The 11,661-nt window shown below is 48.3% G+C and overlaps 2 non-coding genes across 2 annotated transcripts; one reads left to right on the top strand and one right to left on the bottom strand.

The window, feature by feature from the left end:
* Positions 1 to 1,332: 1,332 nt before the first annotated feature.
* Positions 1,333 to 1,405, top strand: Trnav-aac (transfer RNA valine (anticodon AAC)). Its single transcript has one exon. It is a non-coding gene; the product is annotated as a tRNA-Val (tRNA).
* A 217-nt stretch (positions 1,406 to 1,622) lies between these two features.
* On the bottom strand, positions 1,623 to 1,694 carry Trnap-cgg (transfer RNA proline (anticodon CGG)). The gene has a single exon. It is a non-coding gene; the product is annotated as a tRNA-Pro (tRNA).
* Between the last annotated feature and the right edge of the window lie 9,967 nt (positions 1,695 to 11,661).

Genomic DNA, 11,661 nt, shown 5'->3' with positions numbered 1-11,661 from the left:
ACGACGACGGTCAGACGTATGGAGCATAGATGGTGTTTCCTCAGGAGCGATATCCCGTCGGCGTGACGCACCACCATACTCTGTAACGAAAGGTACTTAGCTTTAATGTGTTGTCGTCCTCTGTGCGTTTCGGGCGATTGAGGTTGGTTGTCTAGTCCCCGCAACATGGTGTAGTAAAAATTCATGGTGTGCGGTGCCACACAGCCGATTCTTTCCCGCACTGGACCAACTCTCTCGTGATGATTGGTTTGGCGCAGTTGAGCCATGACATAAGTGTAGAGGGGTACCTGGGAACGTGCGTACACAGGAAGTGTCCACTGCTGCAACGCGCTGTCGACAAATTTGATCGTGAAGGGTGGAAGTGTCAGACTTCCATGCCCCCCCTCCCCCGGGTGCGCCAATCTGACTGTGATGGAAGTAGTAGGGAGTTGACGAGAGCGCAGTGGTCGGGAAAGACGAGAAGCCATTTTTCTTCGGCGACAATTCCGGACTGGAGGGTGTCGGAGACATAGATGCGATGTATCCTGCTTGCAGAATGCACGGTGGCGCCGCCGTGCACCTTCTCCCTTGCGTCAGTGAGGTGGAGACCTTGCACATTGTACGGTGGGCTGGACACGGTGAGTAGCCGGGATGTTGGTCTTTCGGATGTTATATGCAAATCGCCTCCAACTATAGTGTGGTCAAAACGGCCAAGGAATAGGTGGTGATGTCTACAGAGTAACAAAGAGACTTTGACGCCGGTTGGATATGCCGACAGAGCGTATAGATTGGTAATATGCATTCCGAATACAGTAATGGCCATGCCGCTTGCGGATGGGAGTACGGTCATGTCTATTCTTGGTAGCTCCTCTCGGATGTAGACTGCCACGCCACACCCGGCCTGATCAACAGAGTGATAAAAGTCGTATCCGTAAATGTCCAGAATCGTCGCAGTAGGCGCCTCTTTGCAATAGGGCAACGTCGGCATCTGACGCGCGAATCATGTCTCTGAGTAATCGTAGCTTCACCGTACTGCGCATCACCACTGAGCCCAGGCTCCTTGCGGCTAACGAAGTGATTGCTTTTGCTGACATCATTTGCAATAGCGACTGCGCGAATTGATGGTACCTCGTACGGAAAGAAAGAGTACCTAATGCTACTGAGGACTCGGCCGCGAGCATTTCCGACGACTTCTTGGGCTCTTATTCGTGATGGCATTCAGACAGGCAAGGGTGCTGTCGATTGTTGCATACGAATGCGAAATACCTGCATTGTGCGTTTCCGCAAAGTGATTTTTACGCCAAAATTGCGATCATCCTAAAAGTTGGCAGATGTGCAGCGCAGAGCGTAGCAGTTTCCGTGGTGCAGCGGTTATCACGTCTGCCTAACACGCAGAAGGTCCCCGGTTCGATTCCGGGCGGAAACACTTTTTCGTCGCACTCAACAAGACACTTGCTACAATCTCTACTGTGATCATTTAAATCAATTTCAAACGTCCCACCACCAGGGTGCAGATGGCTCAAATGAGACATGAAACTCTTTCAGAACTGGCTACTTGGTTTTTGTGCTTACTTGGAGGGCTGGAAATGCGCGAAACAGCCGCCGGCATGCCGGTAGTTGCCACAGGTTTGCACAAAACGCAAGGGCTCGTCCGGGATTTGAACCCGGGACCTCCTGCACCCGAAGCAGGAATCATACCCCTAGACCAACGAGCCTGTTCGTAGCGGCTAAGCACTGCACATGACTGACGCCTCCGTTTCTTGGTATCACCATGTAGGGCTGCTGCTCGCCCAGCTTTCTCCCTGGCTGTTGCGGTTTGATCGTTTTCATCGATGTCTTTTACTATAGCAACTTAACTGTGGCCACTCTGTATGCTTGTCGCGGGGTCGCCGAAAGTTGATGCACCATCGCCAAGAGAGGACGTGAGTTTGTTCAACGGGTGACATTACCCCACCCCACCTGACTGCAGGGGGCACACTTGTAAGTCATAGATGCGTGGAGCTAATTGCGTGCGTCGACCCAAGTGGGATCGCCGACGCATCTTCTTCATCGTCTTCCCATGTCATTGTGGGGCGGGGGTGTTCGGTGTACGTACGGTTTTCCCCTGTGAGTGAGTGGTTGTACGATGCTGGCCGGGAGACAATTGTCTCCATCCGCGCGTCTTTCATTAGTCCATCCACAGAGGGGACTGGCGCCGGGGTGGTAGTTGTGAAAGATCGTCCGTCACTGTTACTGTCACCGCCAACTGACATCGGGAGGTGAGCGTCGTCAACACGTGTGACGTCATCCTCGTGCATGGTATTGTCACGGGTTCTTGGTATCGACCTGCACCTTCGCTAGTAGCGCCGTACTGAACATTACTTGAAAACACGTCTTTCCGCGTCAGTCGAGTCGAGCCGTCCGGGTTCCATAGCTGCCGTCGGCAGCACAGGGGGGCCAAGTGCGCACACGGTGGCGACGGCGGGCGTGATGTTAGGTGAAGGTAGCTGCTGTGTGGCCGCCTCCCTGTCTATTTGTCCTGTCGCTTTGTCCAAAGCGTCGTTTTGTGATGCGGGCTGTTGCGGATAAGCGGCAGGATTCGTGAGACAGTGGCGGCGGTAAGCACCTCTGCATATTTCAACGGCAGAATGTCGGGTTGGGTGGAAGCGTCACGCCCACAGGTGGTAGTTGTGCGATTCGTCGCTGTATATATTTCAACCAAAGATGTCCTCCTTCACCGCATACTGAGCACATGCGGGGTTGGCCGTCGTACACGATAATGACTGTGCAGGCACCGGTGCGGAGGTAGGACAGCACGTGGCAACGGAGGTCGATGCGCTCTTGTCGGACAGGATATGTCTTGAACTGTGCCCATTTCTCGGCTCCATGGTCGTGGACCGTGCTGTAGGGGCGGAGGGCGGCTATCACGGCTCCAGCAGGTGGTTCAAATGGCAACTCGAGAACTCTTAATTGTTCGGACGTCCAAACCTTCGTGATTGACGGTCACAGTGTCTAAGTTTCTGAGGGACAGAAGCGGAGTCCTCGACTTGTGTCCCTGATGATCTTGTCGTACGTGGCGCCACTGATCATATTTACAAACACTGTGCTGCTAACGATGAAACAATGTCAACATATGAAACTTCCTGGCAGATTAAAGCTGAGTGCCGGACCGAGACCCGAACTCGGGACCTTTGCTGTGAGGACGGGGCGTGAGTCGTGCTTGGGTAGCTCAGATGGTAGAGCACTTGCCCGCGAAAGGCAAAGGTCCCGAGTTCGAATCTCGGTCCGGCACACAGTTTTAATTTGCCAGGAAGTTTCATATCAGCGCACACTCCGCTGCAGAGTGAAAATCTCATTCTATGTCAACATACGATTTCCGATGCTGGTATCTTCACCTCGTCTCATAAGAAACGTTCCTCACAAAGTGCTTTGGGTCGCAGAGAGTCCAAACAAAATGTGAATCGCGGCGTTGCTTTACGATATTGGTTCGCTATGTCGTCTTGCTAGTGCAGCCGGCGCGCGTGTAATGGCCGATATAAACATAACATGGGCCGCGCGCGGAATACAGGCACGAGTCCGCCCTGTAGCCCTGCCAAAGTCAGACTCTGTTACTCGTTCAGCTACGAACTCCTTGAATGTTAGCACCCACACAAAGTAAATAAACACGCCTCAAATTTTCAAACATTTTTTCTCAAAAACGGTGCAGAGTTGCGTGTTCCTGTTTAGGTATGTTGAACTCTAAGTCGTGCCCTACGTACTCTGTCAATATGGAGTGAGGCGCCTTTCCCGAAGAGTGATGGTTCCTCTAAAGAAGATGCCTACCTTCGTTGGACGCCCCTCAGTAGGGACCGTATCGCGGACTGGGGCAATCGTCACTAATCTGTCGTTAGTTTCCATACATCTCGGTCCTGGCCAATTGTATCAGTACAGCAGACCGACATGGTCAGTTTTGGACGAGTCTCCCATAAGAGAATGCTGAAGATTAGATGGGTAGATCACATAACTAATGATGAAGTATTGAATAGAATTGGGGAGAAGAGTTTGTGGCACAACTTGACAAGAAGAAGGGACCGGTTGGCAGGGCATGTTCTGAGCCATCAAGGGATCACAAATTTAGCATTGGAGGGCAGCGTGGAGGGTAAAAATCATAGAGGGACACCAAGAGATGAATACAGTAAGCAGATTCAGAAGGATGTGGGTTGCAGTAAGTACTGGGAGATGAAGAAGCTTGCACATGATAGGGTAGCATGGAGAGCTGCATCAAACCAGTCTCAGGACTGAAGACCACAACAACAACTCCCATAAGAGTGTGGACGTAGTGGGCGATTTCTCGCAGCGCAGAACAACCTAGAGCAGTGCGACTACAGCGCTCTTACGCATGGTGGATGAAATTCAGCCCTACACTACATTACGGGAGGTTTTCAACTGTAGCTGTCATAATGGATGTTATTGCGTAGCTTATTGGACGATCTGGTAGCTTACGCTCGAAACTAGTCACCGAGTAATAAAAAAAATAATACTGCAGCTTCGACGGTTCACTACACTGTTAGATAATTTGGTAAACAACAGAGTTGCTGTCGTCGTGCCATCCAGAATGCTGGAAATCAGTACATAATTGTATAGAAGGCCATGTTTCAGTGACGGTTAAATGTTCACAATACTTCGAGCAAACAAGTGTGGAGGGTGTAGGGCTGTTAAGCGTGCCTCTGCCGGCCTTTGCCGGTGTCCGTGTACTCTGCCGCTCCTCGCCACCCGCGTGAATCCCGTGCACCCTCTTTCATGTTCCCCACTGTCTGTTAACCCCCCCCCCCCTTCCTTCCTCACACACTGCCCGTCCCACTGGTTAGACCAGGGGTCTCCGAAGCTTTTAGTCCGCGGTCCACATTGACTCCTCCACGAAGTCATAAGGGCCAAGATCTACCTAGTGGGATTAAAGCACCCTAGCACTCCATGATCACCGTATTGTAAGGCTAAAGGAAAGATGAAATCGCAAAAATGTAAGGTTGTGGGAATACCTAACTGTAAAACGAACTGCGATTTTTATTTAATTACATAATTTTGATTGGTGGGCGTACCTGACCGAAATTCTGGCGTATTTTATTCTGGCGAATTTCACCGACAAAAAAGTATGTCATTGCACATTATTCACGAAAGCGCCCTGCAAAGTTAACGAAATCTCAAAATCATTGTTAGCAACACTATTACTGCAAGACGTAACAGAGGTAGTGTGTGTCAACCCATTGTTATTTCAAGCGGCACAACAATAAGTTCAGTTATGTAGTCTTGTAGCGAGTAGCAGAGCTAGAGCATATATTTGATAGTTCTGTTGAGTGATTGTGTCCATGTTGCGAGTGTCTCACGAGTTTTTTTAGTGTTTTATGCGCTGTACTAGTACGTGAGACGACGAAGTGTGGGAAAATTCAAAGTTTGAATTCGAAGAGACAAGGGAAATCTGAAAATCGAAATACGTATAGCACAACTTGAGTATTTTTTCACTGTATTTTTTAGTGGAACTACAGTGTAATTGTGTTTAATTTAGTAATTAAAGTACCTTAAAAATAAATTCATTGCAGTTTGTTTAGGCAGACTACTCCCTAGTTTTATTAGTATTAAATGGCACAATTTTATTTTCAGGTTACAATCCTTTGTGAAGTTCTGTGCAAATATGGAAAGGAAACGAAAGGTTGACAGTGAATGTAGAATTTTTAAAGAGCAGTGGGGATGTCAGTATTTCGTGGTGGGTTGGGTTGTTTCGGGGAAGGAGACCAGACAGCGAGGTCATCGGTCTCATCGGATTAATGAAGGACGGGGAAGGAAGTCGGCCGTGCCCTTTGAAAGGAACCATTCTGGCATTTGCCTGGAGCGATTTAGGGAAATCGCGGAAAACCTAAATCAGGATGGCCGGAAGCGGGATTGAACCGTCGTCCTCCCGAATGCGAGTCCAGTGTCTAACCACTGCGCCACTTCCCTCGGTTTTCGTGGTGGAGTCAAGCAACAAACCAATGTGTATTATTTGGATAGCCACAAGTTTAACCATGACCTTCCGCTTTGTAAAGATAGAGCTCTGACAATGTCGCGGTGTATTGGTCGCGGTAGGCCTCGAGACTCAATTGTTGCAGTATAGGTAGCACCTCAAATGTTTGGCGGTCCGGATACCGGGGATGTCCGGCCAGCTAACGCGGGCCGGTTTGCAGGCCCTCGTGGGCCGGTTTCGGCTGTAGTTTGGAGACCCCTGTACTAAAGCAACAATAATGATTACCATTCTCCCTGTACGCACTCGTTATTCTTGTACATCCTTCTTCCTAACTACATCTCCTTCTCCCATTATTCTTAGCTGATGCACTCGCCTTAAATTTACTTTCCCCAGAACAAAAAAAAAAAAAAAATGGTTCAAATGGCTCTGAGCACTATGCGACTTAACTTCTGTTGTCATCAGTCGCCTAGAACTAACAACTAATTAAACCTAACTAACCTAAGGACATCACACACATCCATGCCCGAGGCAGGATTCGAAACTACGACCGTAGCGGTCGCTCGGTTCCAGACTATAGCGCCTAGAACCGCTCGGCCACTCCGGTCGGCCCCAGAACATAATCTACACCTATAAACTCCTGCTATATCTGGCACTATCATTATTGTCATTATCATCGCCGCCGCCGCCGCCATCGCCATTACTATCATTAGTGGTAGGAGTAGTAAAAGTACTTCAGTATTGGCTTCTCAATATTATTTACTCAAATTGCCACTCCAGACACTCAGAATATTTTATACGACGTACCATATTAAAATTGTTATTTCCTGGGAAATTCTGATGTAAAAAATGTGCTGTAAGTGTGAAATCCTGGTTTGATGTAAGTGGGCCAGAAAGGCGTAATCAGATCTGGTTAAATAAATAAATGTGGGCCTTAGGGACGAAGAGCTTGTGAAGTCTTACTTTCCAACTTCCCGTGACTGTGTGTGTGTGTGTGTGTGTGTGTGTGTGTGTGTGTGTGTGTGTGTGTGTGTGTGTGTGTCTTTCGTAAATACAATTTTTATCAATTACTTTCTGAAATACGGTTCAGCTTCGAACCACACTTTCTGAAAAGGGCATCAGCAGCAGCTGCCGTGACGAGTGTGACGTGACGCGGTGCGGGACAGTAGTTAGTGAAACTATTCCCTCTCCAGCCATCTGGCACGCTGTGGTGTCGGTGGCGGGGGCGCCGGACTCAAGAATGTGGACGGTGCGTCAGGAGAGGATGGGAGACGCGAGAGCAGCCGAGAGGGAGGGAGAGGGACAGAGCGGCGCTGTGCGGAGCCGACGTTAAGATCAATACCGCCAAGGCGAGGCGCCGCGTTACGTCTCGGTCCGCTGCGACGGCCACGCAGGGACCGGCCCGGCGGTCTTAATCTGCAGGGCAGAGGTCTGCACAGCGTCCCACTCGCGCCGCAACCCGTGCGAAGCGAAAATCTCATTTCGGAAACCGATTTTCGCTGTCGTCTCTACACAGTGTGCCTCAATTGATTTTCATATCCAGATCGAAGATCAGACTACCGAGTGTCACGATTACTGCCTGTAAATTAGATGTTCCGATTTCGTAGCACGATGGAGTGGCGTAGTAAGTACCTTCGTAATTTTCAAGTAAAGAGTGTAACACCCCACCCATCACTTGTCTGGTTTTGGTGTGTGTTCACCCCAGGTAATTGACTAACAGATCAACAGAGAGTGCAAAACTGCCGCAATGTCGGATAACGCAAAGAAAGTAATAAGGCCCTGTGACTCTTGAGTCCGCAGCTCGTGGTCGTGCGGTAGCGTTCTCGCTTCCCGCGCCCAGCTTCCCGGGTTCGATTCCCGGCGGGGTCAGGGATTTTCTCTGCCTCGTGATGACTGGGTGTCGTGTGATGTCCTTAGGTTAGTTAGGTTTAAGTAGTTCTAAGTTCTAGGGGACTGATGACCATAGCTGTTAAGTCCCATAGTGCTCAGAGCCATTTGAGCCATTTGTGACTCCTGATTGAACTGCGGTGGCAGTGTTGACATTGATTCAGAATTGATCACTTTTAATTAAAAAGGGGTGCACATTGATGTTATATTCAGCTATTGAACACCAGATGCAAATGTTGAACATAAAATTAATTTCGAAAGTGACTTGGGATTTCAACTACTTGATAGAAAACAGATGCAGTCGATAGGCACAAATTTATTTTAACTCCCGACCTTCAATCATCACATTACAAGACTCTCCTATCAGGCAGTGGTAATAAATTGCGTTTGCGTGGAGTAAAGCGCGATAAATCAAAAGTAATTCCTATCGACTGACCCAGGCGTAATGCGAAGTGCGAGAAGAATTCTACAATACACAGTCCATGAAACTCTCGTGGAAACTTTGCCGACGTGATCCAACAAATTAATCAGTGGCCGGAGAGGGCGCAATATCACCGAATACAGCGTGGCGGGGCGTCGTCGTTGTGAGGACGTTGGCCGGCCTCGTGGTGCTGTAAGGCTGCGCTCATCTATTCACTCCTAGCTATCTTGCTCAGTACATAGCTGAACCAAAACTTCCTATCTCCAAGCTCAATCGTTCCATTTGCTAAGTCCTAAACTGCAGAGATGCTCACTCTTTCTCAGGCAAGCTGAGTAAAGAATGCCACGTCCACACTCTAGGCAAGCTGGGAACGGAAGACCACTATGGAGACTTCTCCCAATCCGCTCTTCGCCTCGCTTTCCCCTCCAGCAAAATCACGTACGCCAATTGCAGCGCAAGTCGCGTTAATTATGCGTCGCTTCCCAGCGCCGACCAATGCCTGCTCTGGGAAGTGAACAAATTCCCACAACATTTCCCTTCCTCTCAACTTCTGCTATTTAGCTCCTCCCAGGCCACCCATCAAGGTTAGCGTCTGCACAAAACACCAATTTTTCCGGAATTCTGTCTCCCAGGAGAGTACTTCAAATTCCTCGGTCCTAAATTCCCATCGGACGCCGGCGTATTTCATTCTGTCGCTCTTCACCTGATTTACTTCAGAATGCCGACCGTGAATTAAGCGTGAAGTTGCTATAGTCACGAACACGCATATTTTGGCCTCTGTTGACCGCTCCACCGTAGCTTTGCTCGGCTTTCTCGCATGCTTCACTGAAAACGGGACGACGTAAATTTATCAACAGGCGTACAAGTTCTCCGTCTGCTTCCCAGTACACCAGCATGGGGTCAACCACCCACTCACTGTCAGTCATCTTAAGGCTGCTGGAGGCCGCACCCCGTTACCGCTTTCTCGGAGCTTGAGCCGCCCTAAAGCTGCCTATTCTCGCTTCCCTTCGCCTCTCCCAGCCGGCCACGGTCAACTCTTGAACACTTCCCTGGGATAAACTAGCCTCCAGTAAATCGACGCGTTTCCACGAAGTTTTCATGTCGTGTGAATTACTTTAAAACCATTACCCGACATTAATTATTCCAATACGTCCATACTATACCCTCTACAAGATGCATTGTGCCTTGTCAGTCATTTTCGTTCAGCCCTACTGTTCAATCAACGTGAGTTAGGTGATCTTTAATGACTTCATGTAAAGGGCATAGTTCTTGCCATCTTACAAGAGAAAGTAAGATTTCTTTGTGGATGTTAGTTGGGTTAGTAGGTCGGTTTGCTGGGATTTGGTCGGTTTGCTGGGATCTGTAGGACACACAGCAGCGAGGTAATTGGCGGTTTTACTAAACTAATGAGAGATGATGTGGCTAAAACATTTAAAATTCCTTACCAAAAGGTAAAAAAAACGAAATTTAAAAATCATTCACCCTGCTCCATTCCCACTCGTGCTCACACTATCTAAATACATAGTGTAGTGGACCGCGCTGTTATTATATAATCATGAGTTTAACTTCTTCCTTTTAAACTGATGAAAGATGGCCGTCGAGAAAAGTTCCTTAGTTAAGTAGTTTATAGAAAGAACTCCCCGCAGTGCGCGCATTTTTTTCTATTTGTGTAAAAATGTCAGGGGAGAGATGTGAGCGCGGAGTATCAACGACGCGTGACGGCTGCGGGGCGACTCCACCTGTAAGGTGGAGTACACGTTTGCGTCGCGTCTTGAAGGTGGTGTGGAAATTCACACAAGAGGGGCTGGTGACAATGGCCACATTCCGAAACAAAGGAAGAATGCTCTGTACCCTGTGGTGACACTATGAGTGCTTCTGGTCTAACCTTCGCTACATGAAACAAGTCGAATAGCGATCTGTCTACCCAGTATTGTAATTTTTTTATGAGAGAAGAAAAATACAAGGGGGACTATTAAGAGTGATTACGTGATTTTGTAGCTAGTTGGCGTAGATGTGAGGTCTTACCGCCCTCGACCCTTTGCATATAGAGCAGTCACACAGTACAGTAAGTGGCACTACATAGCAGGTCCACAGCATCAAGAAAGTGTGAGAAGCCGACCGTAAGAAAATAATGAAGCTAAATGTGATCACGAAAACATCAAAATGACAAAAAAAAAATGGTTCAAATGGTTCTGAGCGCTATGGGACTTAACATCTGAGGTCATCAGTCCCCTAGAACTTAGAACTACTTACACCTAACTAACCTAAGGACATCACACACATCCATGCCCGAGGCGGGATTCGAACCTGCGACCGTAGCGGTCCCGCGGTTCCAGACTGTAGCGCCTAGAACCGCTCTCGGCCACTGCGGCCGGAATCAAAATGACAGATGGTTAGCGAAGTTGTTGACTCTAAGACGTCAACGCTTCAATATGTCGCAGCCATTTTGTAAAATTAGTTGTTAAAATACACAGACTACAACCGGACTGTGGCTAAGATAATGTGACAAAGAAAAATTGCTGGTTGATCAGCGGACAGGAATAGAATGAACCAGTCATCCTCAAAACACATTAAAATCTCCTTAATAACCTCCTTTGAGCATAAGACTTGAAACACAAACACTAAGCACATTCGATTCAGCATTTCCTTAAGCAAAGGACATAAAAATGGGAATGAGCATATGGCATCGTTGGCCGGGTGGCCCCATTCGGGGAAGTTGGGCTGCCAAATGCAAGTCTTACTTAATTCGACGCCACATTGGGCGATATGCGCACTGGTGATATGGATGAAATGCGGATGAGGACCCACTTGCATGGGAGGCAAGCACGCTACCACCCGGCTAAGCCTGCAGACAAATAAAGGACAGATAAGCTGTGAAACCGATGAATAGCCCTCACATCTTGAAATAAACACTTCCTGTTAAAATCTGATGTACAGATTTCTGTGAACTACAAGCACTGTTTACTGATGGTACCTCTCGCCACGGGAGGGACTCACGTGCGAGAGTACGGTGCCTTGTCTTTTTTTTTTTAAGAAATTATTAATTACCTTAAAAATACGAGTATTCACAACATCACAGCACATTTCAGTCATATACACTACAGGCCATTAAAATTGCTACACCACGAAGATGACGTGCTACAGACGAGAAATGTAACCGACAGGAAGATGGTGCTGTGATATGCAAATCATTAGCTTTTCAGAGCATTCACACTAGGTTGGCGCCGGTGGCGACACCTACAACGTGCTGACATGAGGAAAGTATTCCACCGATTTCTCATGCACAAACAGCAGTTGACCGGCGTTGCCTGGTGAAACGTTGTTGTGATGCCTCGTGTAAAGTGGAGAAATGCGTACCATCACGTTTCCGACTTTGATAAAGGTCGGATTGTAGCCTATTGCGATTGCCGTTTATCGTATCGCG

The sequence above is a fragment of the Schistocerca nitens genome, chromosome 9 (genome assembly GCF_023898315.1).
Source record: "Schistocerca nitens isolate TAMUIC-IGC-003100 chromosome 9, iqSchNite1.1, whole genome shotgun sequence".
NCBI classification, from domain to species: Eukaryota; Metazoa; Arthropoda; class Insecta; order Orthoptera; family Acrididae; genus Schistocerca; species Schistocerca nitens.
This window is presented reverse-complemented; position numbering and strand designations above follow the sequence as displayed.